The sequence below is a fragment of the Nicotiana tabacum genome, chromosome 20 (genome assembly GCF_000715075.1).
Source record: "Nicotiana tabacum cultivar K326 chromosome 20, ASM71507v2, whole genome shotgun sequence".
Taxonomy (NCBI): Eukaryota; Viridiplantae; Streptophyta; class Magnoliopsida; order Solanales; family Solanaceae; genus Nicotiana; species Nicotiana tabacum.
In genome coordinates, this window is record NC_134099.1 from 54,341,412 (window position 1) to 54,357,139 (window position 15,728).

Here is a 15,728-nt window from a genome sequence, read left to right on the forward strand (position 1 = left end):
CTTTTGTCACAACTTTTCTGCTATTGTCCCCCAAATCATGCCACCACATATGTAGCTCCAACGGGATCTCTTCACGGACTGAGAAAGGTTCATTTTGAGTTGTGCTCATCCTTCACATTTATTAGGGTGATTTTCGTTAAAAGAAAATTATGACTCATTTTGACTCAAGGAAAATGACCATTTTTTTTCAAAATTTTAACAAAAATATCCAGCTTTGCCAATACGGCCTTTCAGCACTTCGAAAATGAAGATTTTAAGGCTGTGTCGGCTAACCAGCCAAAACTTTTTAAAAAATGACTAAAGGCGGCTATTCTTGTCAAAACAGCCTTCCGGCGCCCTTTTGAGGGACATTCGGTTATTTTTGACAAGAATGACATCACCTTACTTATTTGCAATAAAATTAAAATTTGGTTCTTTTTGGGCTATTTTTGCAAAAGGAAGTTGGACCCGATGGGGGTTGCCTACGTATCTCACACCCTGTGAGAATCAAACTGGCGTAGTTCGGGCAAATAAAATAAAACCAACTATTTTTCAAAACAAAACCCTTTCTTCTTTTTTTCTCATTTTTCTCAAAAAATTCGCAAGAGTTTCAGTACCATTTGGACATTGGATTTTCCAAAACGGGTGATTTAACTCACTTAACCCTCATATTTCTATTTTCTTTTTTCCCACTTTCTCCCATTATTCAAAAGCAGGTCACCATGCAAATCCAAATCAAATAAATGCACAAGTAGCAAGTAAGATGCATCAGGATGGTCTTTTCATTTTTGGTACACCTGTCCTAGATAGACCCAACCCCTGTGTTGAGTCTCCAAAGTCAAATGCATGTGATACAAGCAAACGTTCCTACTATGGATCCGACATGAGGTCTTTTTATACTAGATTTAAAATCTGGGTTTATTGTTCTAGACCTGGCTTACCGGAGCGGACAACACGAGCCGGGGGGGGGGGGCAGCATACCGGGAATACAGAAGCTTCACCGGCTTTGCAACTTGTCCGAACCTCGTTCTAAAATTTGGGATATGACTCTAACATAAGAGAAGTCACACAAAGTGCATACTCCTCTATGATTTAGACGACTCAGAGAGAAGAAGGGTTTCGTAGCAGTTTATATACAGTTCACAGAATATCAAAGCGGTAAAAGTAACACTTAGCACATTAGGTCCAAACATGTAGATAATGGATAAAGCCAACTATAACAATTCATCTAAGCTCTAATTCTTGAACCCTGAACCAGAGATTCTGGGTTCGATCCCCAGTAGAGTCGCCAGAGCTGTCACACCTCCTTTTTTCTGCACCCGGAAGAGTAGTATAAGGGAGTTTTTTCCAATATAAGTGACAATCTAAACGGGATCATTTATTTATTAAATTTAGAGTCGCCACTTGGGATATTTATGGTGTCCCAAGTAACCAGTTTTAAATCCCGAATCGAGGAAGGATTGGCTCTGTTTTACAGCCCGCGAACACAGAAATCCGGGTAAGGAATTTTGTTAACCCGGGAGAAGGTGTTAGGCATTCTCGGGTTCTGTGGTTCTAGCATGGTCGCTCAACTATTATTATTGGCCTAGTTATCTGATTTTAAACACGTTTTAACCTATGGCAGATTTTAATTTATTAACCGTTTTTAATTATTTTTAGGGAAGATTTCAACGTCATCTAAAACACGTCTTGGGACCCCGCCACATGAAATGCACCCGCGGTCCGAGACACATTTTATTTAAAGTTGTTGAGATTTTGATTTGGGTCACATGAAATGCACACCCGAGTTTAGAAAAGTAATTTTTAAATAGCGTGCGTAAAACAACTACACACTTTCAAGTTTGTGAGGGCCATGGAAATTCAACTAAATGGCACACCTCGATTTCTAAAGGCTCAAGATCAATTAAATGAGGGCCGTGCATTTTGAGATTTTATCTAGCACGGCACGCCTCAATTCTAATTTTAAAGGAGAATTCAAACTAAACTTTGAGGACAATTAACTATGTTCTGCTCAATATGGCTCGCCTCCCAATTGTACTATTAAAAGCACAACTAACTAATTAAAGAAACTTAAAAGAATTCTCACTACTTGCCAAGCCAAACGTTCGAACCAGTTCTGGGCCAATGAGCCCACATTAGAAGAGGCGGGTGAATGATGAGGTGGTCTTATATTAACAACAGTAAAAGAAACATTTAGCCTTATCTGGCCCTAACTGCCAAAAGACACTGCTTGCTTCCAATTCAAAACCCAGCGCAGGCCCAAGTCTTTGAGAACGGAATACCAAAAGGGTGAGGACTCGAGATCGAGTCTTCAGACGCGCAGCGAACCCTAGTATATCAAAGTAAGGATTTGAACCCAATGTGGCTTTCAATAACACATAATCACTCGACAACCATGCTCACTTAAATCTCCATCAAACTTAAAGGACAATTGTGCGAAACTTCAACTCTAAAAAAATTTGTTTTCAAAACATAAAATAGCATATGAAAGACTTTGTCAAGTAAACACATTCAGATTTAAGCTTAAATGGGCTCATACATGACCAAAGATAATTCTGTACAAAGCTGGAGCCCTAGAGGAACCAACCAAACCATTCTCTTATTCAAAATGACTATGCATTAAATATTAAACTGGAAAGCCATTTGAATAACAATTTCAATGGAGCAAATCATCACATGGTTTCCCCAAGTAGCAGTCTACAGCACTAGGACAAACTACCATAGACTACCACTGAATATTTTATGCCATTCTTATGTGTAACAGCCCTAGCATACTCAGACCAGAATTACCAAATCTAAACACTACAACACTGATTCTCGACATATTCACATGGATCAAGCAGATTCAATTTTTGCTAAACATAACAACTACACTGATTTCACATCTCAGTCATAGTTTCTCAGTTCCCTTGAGAAAAACCAACATAAGAATGGCATACTTACTGAAATAGAATACTAATCCATTACAAACCTAAATAACATGAAGGCAAACACTCATTCATTATTTCCAGCGGAACATAAACATAATCCTAAAACCCATAACTCAGCTGAACCTTTCTACTATAGCAAGAGTCCTTATGTCAAATACAAAGATAAGGTTCAATTATCATAACCCGGAAATCAGCTAGGCAACGAAATGAATCAAAACATAATATCATACAACTGAATTATAACACTAATTGAAACTGTGATCTAAATCCCATTCTTTCATTTAATGCTTTGAATATGAATTCACATTCCGTAGAGCTCAAGAGTAGGTACCTGATTACAGCGATACACAATGAGAAAAAATGAGTTGCAGTTTGAGGAGAAGCAGCAACAACAGACTTGATTCAATAACCCAGCAATCAAACAGATTTGAACACCAGTTTTTGACCCAAAAATACCCCCAGAAATCCTTTGTAACTTTCGGATGATAGAACTAAAAGAGAACTAGACCAATTTTCATCAGAAATGCCAAATAGATTTTAGTGTTTTTTTTAAAAGACCCAGCCGTTTTTAATTTCCTGAAGTTTTTAATCTCCCCCAAAAAAAATCCCCTTTAGTCTCAAGTAATGATGCCTTTATAGGCAAGCTATTAGGGATGCCTAAAATAATTCAATTTTGCACTTAGAACCTTTTGAAATTTTGGTTTTTTCTTAGAAATCCTTAGTGTAAAATTCAGAACTTCAGTTAAGTCCCCACCCCAGCTTCCAAGAAGCTTCCTCAATCAGTTATTCAGAGATTCCTCTACCTAGAGTTTCTAAATTACCCTTACAACCCCTGTTAATTACCCCCAAAACCTCATGGATCTTGGGTCAAATTGACCCAATAACTAAACCAGCCCTAGGCTCCAAAAAACAATTCGAATCATTTCCCATTTGGGCTTTCTGATTTCAGAAACCAAATTATCATTGAAAGCCTAAAACTCTTGAGTATTCAATTTGCAGAGTCTTAAAGACATGAACAATTTGGGCCCAAATAAAAGCAAAAAATCTAACCCAAACTCAACACCAGGACACAAATAATAATTAAAATAACCTAAATTTAACGTGCAAATACGGATGGTATAATGAAATGGAAAATATGAAAAATAAAAATCAGAAAAAAAAAAAAAGAAAGAGCAGAAGAAGATGAGGAAAGAACAAATGTAGAAAATTAAATATCGGCAGAAAAATACCTAAGAAATCTGGAACAGTGAACACTTGAGAATAAAGTTCAAATCCTCAAATCTCCGGTCGATTTTGATATTAATCGTGTATTTTTACCAAGAATACACGAATAAAGTCAAATTAGACCTTGAATTTCAAGAAATCTCGAATCTGGGGTTTTAGGATTTTAGGGCTTGACTCTTTGATTTAAGATTCGACAAAATCTAACAAGGTTCGAAGGAAATGGAGTAGAGATTGTGGAAGAGGAGTTAATGGTGAGTGTGCGGTATCATTTTGGGGTTAATCTAAGACGGCACCGCCGGCTGATGCGGTGGAAGATAGGGGCGGCGTCTTCAGGGTTCTTCAGAGATGAGAGGGGTTTGAGAGATGAAACGGGGGGGGGGAGGTGAAAGAATTCGGACAGTTAAATATTAGAGGGAACCCAGTTCACGTCCGTTGGATTAGAAACAATCAACAGCTCAAATCTCTCACCTCACCGGAGCGACGTCGTTTCAATCTGGGAACCTGGACCGGGTTCTAGGGCGGATTTTGGACCAAATTGGGTGGGTTTCAGTGGAAAATTGTTTGGGCCTGGGGGATTAAAGGGTATTTGGCTCAAATCCGGTCCCTTCAATCCTTTTCCTTTTCTTTTTGTTTTCCAAAATTCTTTTCTTTTTTTAAAAATTAAAAATAACACCTAAATTAATCCCTAAATCAAATTAATCCTACCACATTGAATTTATTAACTCTAACTAATAATTACCACAATTAATAAAAAAACAAATTAAAGGAAAAACGACCAAAACTCAAACCTAAAATCAAAAAGTGCAAAAATAAGTTATTTTTGTGATTTTCCATTTTTTATAAAACAACTAATTTGCTAATTAATCTAAAAGTAAAATTAAATCCTAAGTGAAAATGCAACATATTTTGTATTTTTCATGAATTAAACAAAATTAACATGCGCAGACAAATGCAAGCAAATAACGAAAAATGCTACAAAATCTACAAATTTGCAAATAATGGGAGAAATTTATTTTTCTTGAATTTATGAGAGTAATTCACATAGGGCAAAAATCACGTGCTCACAGCTATTATGGGATTGGGCTACGTGCCGCATCGGTATTGTGCTGATTTATAATTATGAGGCCGAGGGCCTGAGTTGTACGCCACAAGGTGGCTTGATATGAGGCTGAGAGCCTGTTTGATTATGCCACGAGATGGCTTGTTATTGTGCTTGGGATGTAAGTGGCCCCTCCCGGAGTTTGTACACCCCCAGTGAGCACGAGTACCTAGTGTGAGATGTGATATTACTCGAGGGGCTAGTTTTGTTGGTATTTTGCCCGAGGGGCTGATTTATGTTTCTATCCTTTCTCCCTGTTTTCATTCATTCGTTTGATCTGTTAAAAGGTGTTTTAAAGAGGTTTGTTTTACTAAACTAAGGTTTTTCTACGAGCTTTTACTGTTTTATTTCATTGTTCTAGTTTTATACTGCCTCTTTGTAGTATTTTGCTGTGTTTTATGTGTTTTCATATTGCTCAGCTGCTTTTACTTTTGTTAATCACTGAGTTGGCGTACTCACATTACTCCTTGCACCCTGTGTGCAAATTCAGAAGCTCCGGGTCTCGCTAGCGAGGGCTGATTGCTTCCAATAGGTGGTTCGGAGTTCACTAGGTAGCTTCTCGGCATTTGGAGCCTAGTGTTTCTCTTTCCTATCTTTATTTCCTTGTACTTGCCTTATACTAGGTTTTGAAGACTATTTGTACTCTTAGATATATAGAAGCTCATGACTGGTGACACCTCGATGTCGGGCTGTGTTTATTTCCGCATTTGTTCATTTTCACTCTATTTTGGGATTCATCAATTATAATATCTTAAATTGAATTATTATAACTGTTTAAATAGATTGGGGATTTGTGTCGGCTGCCTTATTTCACGATAGGTGCCATCACGACCGGGTCCAGGTTTAGGGTCATGACAAGTTGGTATCAGAGCCAGGTTACATAGGTCTCAAGAGTCATGAGCAGGTTTAGTAGAGCCTCACGGATTGGTATGGAGACATCTGTATTTATCATTAAGAGGCTGTAGAACCTTTAGGAAAAACTTCATATTCTTGAAATTCTTGTCGTGTGAATCTATTGATCCGAGTACTAAACTTTTGTTATTATATTCTCTCACAGATGGTGAGGACATAAGCGACCGGTCAGGATGGACGACCACCAGTACCACCAGCTGGGGCCATTAGAGGTCGAGGACGCAGTCGAGGTCGTGGTAGGGGTTTGGGTGTAGCCCGCATAATAGCTAGGGCAGCACCTGCAGATCCATTAGCTGCCCCAGTTCAGGATCAGGTCCTAGTTGTGGATGCTGCAGCAACACTAGCTCAAGCACCAGCTGTGCCCATTGTGATTCTGAGTCTTCAGGAGGCCTTGGATTAGATTCTATTAGTATGCACTAGCCTACCTCAGGCGATCTCAGTTACTACAGCCGCAACTGCTTCTAAGGCCGGGGGAGGCACTCAAACTCCCACCGCTCGCACACCTCAGTAGGTCGTGTAGGGACTTCATACACCGGGGGGACCTCCAGTCCAGCCGGTTCCAGCAGTTCAGCACTATGCAGCTCCTACTATGCTAGAGGACGAGCAGCGCAGGTAGGATAGGTTTGGTAGACTTCAGCCTCCGACTTTCAGCGGTACAGAGGGTGATGAAACCTAGGGTTTCTTGGACAAGTGTTAGAGGATTCTTTGTACAACAGGTATTCTTGAGACCAGTGGGATCGCTTCCACTACTTTTCAGTTTTCTGGAGATGCCTTCACTTGGTGGGAGGCTTATGAGAGGCGTAAGCCTGTTGGTGCAACACCCCTTACCTGGCAGTAGTTCTCCGTTCTCTTTTTGGAGAAGTGTGTGCCATAGTCTCGTAGAGAGGAGCTTTATAGGCAGTTCGAGTGGCTGCATCATAGAGATGTGACTGTGACGCAGTATGAGATGAGGTTCTCAGAGTTAGATCATCATGTGGTTTTGTTGGTTCATATAGAGAGAGAGAGAGGATTAGGAGGTTCGTTGATAGCCTCACGTATCAGCTTCGGATTCTTATGACCAGAGAGAGGGTGTCTGGTGCTACTTTTTAGGAGGTTGTTGACATTTCTCATGAGATTGAGTCAGTTCATCGCCAGGAACGAGATGAGAGGGAGGCCATGAGGCCTCGGGGATCTGGTAGTTATGGTGGAGCTCCTTCGAGGGGTCAGTTTCAGCACGGTAGAGGCCGTCCATTCAGGCATGCTCAGACAGCTCGCCTAGGTTATCATGGGGTGCCATCTAGTCCTGGTTCTCATAGTTCTAATCAGGGCCAGTCATCACTCAGTGCCCTTCCAGCCCAGAGTTCGTCATGTGCTCCATCAGTTCAGGGCTGTTCTATGCCATGTGCATCTGCTAGTCATTCCGGTGCTAGGGGTTCCCTTCAGTCCACGTCTCCAACACCCAGAAGTTTCTATGAGTGTGGAGAGTTGGGTCATATATGGAGGCAGTGTTCTCGTCGTCTTGGGGGTTCATCTCAGCAGAGAAGTCAGCCATCGGCTTTAGTGCTAGTTACTTCAGCACCACCCACCCACCCAGCTAGGGGTGGAGGTCAGTCAGCTAGAGGTCGTCCTAGAGGGGGAGGTCGATCAGGTGGTGGTCAGGCCTATTTCTATAAACTCCCAGCTAGACCCGATGCTATTGCTTCAGATGTTGTAATCACAGGTATTGTCTCAGTCTATCGCAGAGATGCCTCTGTATTATTTGATCCCGGTTCAACTTATTCTTATATGTCATCATACTTTGCTCGTTATTTGGATATTCCCCGTGAGTCTCTTGTTTAAACTGTTCATGTATCTATTCGGTGGGTGATACTATTGTTGTGGACTGTGTGTACTAGTCGTGTGTGGTGACTATTGGGGGTCTGGAGACCTAAGTGGACCTATTGTTATTATGTATGGTGGACTTTGATGTAATATTGGGCATGAATTGGCTATCTCGTGTCGCGCTATTTTGGACTGTCATGCTAAGACAGTGACTTTGGCAATGCCGAGTGTGACACGGGTTGAGTGGCGAAGTTCGACCGATTATGTTCCCAGTAGGGTGATTTCATTCTTAAAGGCCCAGCGTATGGTTAGGAAGGGTTGTCTTTCTTACTTAGCCTTTGTGAGGGATGTCGGTGCAGAGACTCCTAGTATTTATTCTGTTCCTGTTGTGAGGGATTTTCCCGATGTGTTTCCTGCAGACCTACCGGGCATGCCACCGGACAGGGATATTGATTTTGGTATTGAGCTTGTGTCGGGCACTCAGCCCATTTCTATTCTACCGTATCATATGGTACTAGCGGAGTTGAAGAAGTTAAAGGAGCAGCTTCAGAAACTCCTCGATAAGGGGTTTATTCGGCCTAGTGTGTCGCCTTGGGGTAAGTCTATTATATTTGTGAAGAATAAGGATGTCACGATGAGAATGTGCATTGAATACAGGTAGTTGAACAAAGTAGCAATCAAGAACAAGTATCATTTGCCTCGTATCGATGATTTGTTTGACCAGCTTTAGGGAGCGAGAGTGTTCTCCAAGATTTATCTCCATTTAGGTTATCACCAGTTGAAGATCAGGAACTCGGATATTCTTAAGACGGCTTTCAAGACCCAATATAGTCATTATGAGTTCTTGGTGATGTCTTTTAGGCTGACCAACGCCCCAGCAGCGTTCATGCATTTGATGAATGACGTGTTTCGGCCCTATCTCGACTCGTTTGTCATAGTTTGCATTGATGATATTCTGGTGTATTGGTGTAGTTAGGAGAAGCACGCGGAGCATTTAAGAGTTGTGTTGTAGAGATTGAGGGAGGAGAATCTTTATGCAAAGTTCTCCAAGTGTGAGTTTTGGCTCAGTTTAGTGGCTTTCTTAGGGCACGTGGTATCTAGTGAGTGTATTCAGGTTGATCCGAATAAGATAGAGGTGGTTCAGAGTTGGCCCAGACCGTCCTCAGCCATAGAGATTCGTAGCTTTCTTGTTTTGGCGGGTTATTACCATCGATTTATTCAGGGATTCTCATCTATTGCATCGCCGTTGACCAAGTTCACTCAAAAGGGTGCTCCATTAAGTGGGTCGGACGAGTGTGAGGAGAGATTTCAGAAGCTCAAGACTACCTTGACCATAGCTCTAGTATTAGTTTTGCAAACAGCTTCAGGTTCATATACCGTGTATTGTGATGCTTCGAGAGTTGGTATTGGGTGTGTGTTGATGTAGGAGGGTAGAGTTATTGCTTATGCTTCTCGTCAGTTGAATCCCCATGAGAAGAACTATCCTGTTCACGATTTGGAGTTGGCTGCCATTGTTTATGTGTTGAAGATTTGGAGGCATTATTTGTGTGGTGTGTCTTGTGAGGTGTTTACTGATCATCGTAGCCTCCAGCACTTGTTCAGGCAAAAAGATCTCAATTTGATGCAGCAGAGACAATTGGAGTTGCTAAATGATTATGATATTACTATTTTGTACCATCTGGGGAAGGCCAATGTGGTGTCCGATGCTTTGAGCCAGAAGGCGGTGAGTATGGGGAGTTTGGCATATATTCTTGTTAGAGAGAGACCTCTTGTAGTTGATGTTCAGGCCTTGGCCAATTGGTTCGTGAGGTTGGATATTTCGGATCCCAGTCGGGTATTGGCTTGTGTGATTTCTAGTTCTTCCTTATTTGATCGCATCAGAGAGCGCCGGTATGATGATCCTCATTTGCTTGTCCTTAAGGACAGAGTTCAGCATGATGATGCCAGAGATGTGACTATTGGTGATGATGGAGTATTGAGGATGCAGGGCCGGATATGTGTGCCCAATGTGGATGGGCTTTGCGAGTTAATTCTGGAGAAGGCCCATAGCTCGCGGTATTCTATTCATCTTGGTGCTACAAATTTGTATCAGGATCTGAGACAGCATTATTAGTGGAGGAGAATGAAGAAGGACATTGTGGGATTAGTAGCTTGGTGTCTCAATTGTCAGTAGGTGAAATATGAGCATCAGAGACTGGGAGGCTTGCTTCAGCAGATGGTCCAGAGTGGAAGTAGGAGCGGATCACCATGGATCTTGTAGTTGGGCTCCCACGGACTGTGAAGAAGTTCGATGCTATTTGGGTGTTTATGAATCTACTGACCAAGTCTGCGCACTTCATTCCTGTGTGTACTACCTATTCTTCAAAGTGGTTGGCAGATATCTATATCCACAAGGTTGTTCGTTTTCATGGTGTTCCATTTTCCATCATTTCAGATAGGGGCACTCAGTTTACTTCGCAGTTTTAGAGGTCTGTGCAGCGAGAGTTAGGTACTCTGGTTGAGTTGAGCACAACTTTTCACCCACAAACGGACAGGCAGTCCAAGCGTACTATTCAGATATTGGAGGACATGTTGTTCGCTTGTGTTATTGATTTTGGAGGGTAATGGGATCAGTTTCAACCACTCGCAGAGTTTTTTTATAACAATAGTTACCAGTCAAGTATTTAGATGGCTCCATATGAGGCTTTGTATGGGACGCGATGTAGATCTCTAGTTGGTTGGTTTGAGCCGGGTGAGGCTAGGCTATTGGGTACAGATTTGGTACAGGATGCTTTAGACAAGGTGAAGGTGATTGAGGAGAGACTTTTGTACGGCGCAGTTGAGACAAAAGAGTTATGCTGACAGGAAGGTTCGGGATGTATCCTACATGGTTGGTGAGAAGGTTCTATTGAAGGTTTCACCCATGAAGGGTGTTATGAGATTTGGGAAGAAGGGTAAATTGAGTCCTCAGTTCATTGGACCTTTTGAGGTGCTTCAAAGGATTGGGGAGGTGGCTTATGAGCTTGCTTTTCCACCCAGCTTGTCGAGTGCGCATCCGGTATTTCATGTTTCTATGCTCCGGAAGTATATTGGCAATCCGTCTCATGTTTTCGATTTCAGCACGGTTCAATTAGATGATGATTTGACTTATGATGTGGAGCCTGTAGCTATTTTGGAGCGTCAGGTTCGGAAGTTGAGGTCAAAGGATATAGCTTCAGTGAAAATACAATGGAGAGGTCGGCCCATGGAGGAGGCTACCTGGAAGATCGAGCGAGAGATGTGGAGCAGATATCCTCACCTATTTCAGGCTTCATGTATGTTTCTTGACTCGTTCGAGGACGAACGTTGATTTAAGAGGGGGAGGATGTAACGACCCGGCCGGTCATTTCATGATTTACCACTCTGTTTCCCCCATTTCTGCTTCTTATTGCCTTGTTCAGCTGTATTATATGTTATCGGGTCCGGTTGACTTATGTGATAAAGGGATCGGATGTGATTTATGATGGTTTGAATAGCTTCGGGAGGTGATTTGGGACATAGGAGCGTGATCGGAATGTGTTTTGGAGGTCCGGAGTAGATTTAGGCTTGAATTGGCGAAATTGGAATTTTGGCGTTTTCCGGTTGATAGGTGAGATTTTGATATAGGGGTCGGAATGGAATTCCAGAAGTTGGAGTAGGTCTATGGTGTCATTTGTGATGCGTGTGCAAAATTTCAAGTCATTCGGGCGTGGTTTGATAGCCTTTTTGATAGAAAGCGAAATTCAGAAGTTTTTGGAATTCTTAGGCTTGAATCAGATGCAAATTTGATGTTGGTTTGAGCATTCCGAAGGTTGGAACAAGTTTGAATAATGTTATGGGATATGTTGGCATGTTCGGTTTTGTTCCCGAGGGCCTCGAGTGAGTTTCGGGTGGTTAAACAGATCATTTCAAGTTGAAAAGATTGCAGAAAAATCTGTTGTTGATGTTGCAGACAGTTGTACTTCGCATTTACAAGTGGACCCTCGCGTTCGCGAAGGGTTAGATGGGAGGCTATGAAGTTGGCCTTCGCATTCACGATGGTGGTACCACGATCGCGAAGGGGCGAGATAAATGGTCAACGCATTCACGAGGTTCTTGACGCATTCTCATAGAGGAAAGGCGAGCACCTGGGTCCAGGTCAGATTAGTCTTCGCATTCGCGAGTGGGTGGCCACATTTGCGGTGAGTTGTGAAGCTAAAGGTTCACGTACGCGTGCATTTGGTCGCGTTCACGATGAAGGAAAAATGGTCAAATTAAGTTTGGGCTTCGCGAACGTGAGGCGTTGACCGCGTTTGCGAAGAAGGATTTTGAATAGCTGGGGAAAATGATTTAAAAGGCCATATCCGCGATTTTTAGCCTAAGTTTCGCCATTGTTGGGCGATTTTAGAGCTTTTTGAGGAAGATTGAAGATGGAGTCAAGGGGAAACACTTGGAGATAATATTTATGAATTTAATACTCAATCCTAATGTGATTTCTACCTAATTAATCATGGAATTTTTGGAATTTAAGCCTAAAAATTTGAAGTTAAGGCTTGAAAATTGGAGACCTAAATCTAGGGATTTGAGGGGTCATTTCTGGTCGTATTTTGATGTATTTGATATGTATGAACTCGTGGAAAGACAAGGAGTATATTGATGTAATTTTTATCGAATTTTGAGATGTTGGCCCGGGGGTTGGGTTTGGTCAGTTTCGGGATTTGTGTTGTAATTTGATAACTTTTGAGTGGGCTTTGTTCCCTTAGCATATTTTGATGGTTATGTACTGATTTTTGTTAAGTTTGGAGCATCCGGAGACCGATTCGAGAGGCAAAGGCATCGCGGGCTAGAGTTTGGATCGGATAGAAGTGAGTAATGATTGTAAATGTTGTCCTGAGGGTTTGAAACCCCGGATTTCATATCGTTGTGCAACTTTAAGGTAACGTGCATGCTAGATGACGAACGTGGGGTCGAGCACTGTTGGGGATTGTGACTTAGTTCAACGCGTATGACTGTTGTCACACCTCTTTTTTTACCTACACCCCCAGAAGGGTAGTATAAGGGAGTTTTTTCCAACTTTAAGTGACAATCGAAACGGGATTATTTATTTATTAAACTTAGAGTCGCCACTTGGGATAATTTATGGTGTCCCAAGTCACCGGTTCAAATCTCGAATCGAGGAAAAGATTGACCATATTTTACAGTCAGCGAACACGGAAATCCAGGTAAAGAATTTTGTTAACCTAGGAGAAGGTGTTAGGCATTCCCGAATTCCGTAGTTCTAGCATGGTCGCTCAACTGTTATATTTGGCCTATTTACTTGATTTTAATATATGTTTTAGCCTATGGTTCAATTTTAACTTTATAACCGCTTGTATTTAATATTTTTAGGAAGATTCAACGTCATATAAAATGCATTTTGAACCACATCACATAAATGCACCCGCAGTCCGCAACAAATTTTATCTAACGTTGTTGAGATTTGGATTTGGGTTACATAAATGCGCATCCGAGTTTAGGAAGGTAAATTATTAAAATAACACGCCTAAAACAACTACGATATTCATGATCTTCCTAAGCTAATTTGAGTATGTGAAATGCCATTGATTATGGAATTTATCGTGGAAGGGTGTAAGATTTGATTATTATAATTATGGAATAAATAAATACATAAGGCTAGCTTGTATTCATGCTCATTATTATGCTCAAATATAGAATAACCGTCAACTTGAAATATTTACCAAACCAAGTTACTGCCCCAATTGATTATTTGGCCCAAACTAATTTAAAACAAAACTTAAGCTTTAAAAATCCGAACATTATGCAATTTCAAAATCCCTACCACATCCCCTGCTGACTTCATATACGGCCCAATTATGCAAAAGAACGAAACTGTTCAATTATGATCAAAATATACAATCAAAAAAAAGGGAAAAGCCAAGCATTAACAGTAAACTTAACATTCCTTACCCAAAAATATGGAAAAGTGACTTAATACTTTATTTTCGTTAGTAACCAATCTTGAAGTCATGATTTTATACTAAGATTTTAATCAGTAAATTTTAGAGTCCACGTTAATACTTATATGAAAAAGTTAGCGAAGTAAATCATAAACTTGAGTTGCATATACTGCCTCTACGAGAAATTTCATATAAATCAACGAACTTAAGGGAACTTTAACAGACAATGAAACAAGCAAAACCATCACACGACAAATATCAAAACCATGTATATCAAATTAAAAGAGATAGGAAAGAATTGAACCTAGTGTTGCCAATTAATGAGAGCTTCCAACTTCACGACTTTTGGACGCAAAAATGGCTATAGCAAGCGACACAAACTGAAACTTGAACCACAGATGCCAGACGGACCTCAAAATGGAAACAACGAATCTGCTAAATGAGACTCTGAACCTCGACGGCTCCGGAAAACTCAAACGAGCACAGATTCAGACCCAACTCGAGTGGCTTTGGGGGGAGGTTTCGAGCTGATTTGCACACTGGTCTGGTGTAGTTTCGGGGAGTTTGGAGCTGAACCTATTGCTGGGTTCGAACTCTGCTTCACCGGATTTAATGGAGGGTCACTGAAGCTACATGTTTTCCGGCAAGCTGGCGGTTCTGTCTTGTGTGTATCCTACTGTTTCTGGGCAGTAAAACGGGGAGGTGTGTTCTTATGTTGAAAATGGCTGAAGAAGATTAATCGATGGGGGTTCTCATAAGGTCTAAAATGAATGTCTCTAGGTTCTTTTAGTGTTCTCGGGCTTTATTCCATGTCCACGAAGAAGAAGAACTTGGCTTTTTCTGAAGAATACGGCGATAGTCTCTTACTTTAGGTTAGCTCATTTTTTTGGATTTTTTGTTTTTGTCCCCTCTGATGGAAACGACTCATTGAATTCTGAAGAAGAATGGCCCTCACTCTTCGGGTAGGGATCTAGAGTTTTGTTTGTTTTTATAGAGTTTTGTTTAGGTTAGAGTATGAGCCTAGAAATTATGGGCTATGTCCAAAATTAGGCCTAAAATGGGTTGTTCGAGCCCAAGTTTATTCTTTCTCGGTGAACGAGACTAAAAGTACGACCTCATTTACTAATTAATCTTATTTAAGTAAAATAATTATTAAAATAAGACTAACCGTTAAAACAAACCTATTTTTTTGTATTTTCAAAATAACATACTAAAAGATAAAAAATAGAAAAATCATTGTAAAATTAAGATAATATTCCTGGAACTATTTTTATATTTTTGAATTTAGTAGACAAATTAAAAGTAACTCGATAAAAATATTAATTAGCTAAATAAGAGAAGATATTTTTATAATTTTTATTTTTTGTGATAAAATAAAGCAAAAGGAGTCAAAATTAGTTGAAATAACTATATTAGGCCTAAACTAAATATTTACGTGTTAAAATATGAAAAATCTTGGGGAGGGTCAAAAACCACATGTTTACAGTTGCCCCTCTTTGACTGAAAACGCGAAGAGTTTTCAGACAAAGAATGACTAGACAGGTTTTTGACCCGACCCTTATTTAAAAAGACCAAAAAACTGAGAAAAGGGGAATGTGACCGAGCCGTGGTATCTGAGCTACCTACATATCCTTGGCTATAAAGGAATCAGGCCACGTGTAGTTCAGAAGTGAATAAGGTGATGGAGTACTAAGGTGGAGAGCCGGTCTAGGTACCATTCTGCTGAGGTTCCGGTCTGCGGCCCTGTTATTACATCAAAATCAAAATAAAAAAGACTAACTAAGCCTATCAGCTACGAGTTACAAGATTCCTATCTATGAGTCTTTTGAAGCTTGATCTTGACTCTTGGTT

General features: G+C 40.7%; 1 long non-coding RNA gene across 1 annotated transcript; it reads right to left on the bottom strand.

Moving 5' to 3' along the window:
- Positions 1-656: 656 nt before the first annotated feature.
- On the bottom strand, positions 657-14,655 carry LOC142174903 (uncharacterized). Its single transcript, XR_012703984.1, has 2 exons — positions 14,182-14,655; positions 657-3,240 (listed from the first exon to the last, which is right to left on the bottom strand). It is a non-coding gene; the product is annotated as an uncharacterized LOC142174903 (long non-coding RNA).
- Between the last annotated feature and the right edge of the window lie 1,073 nt (positions 14,656-15,728).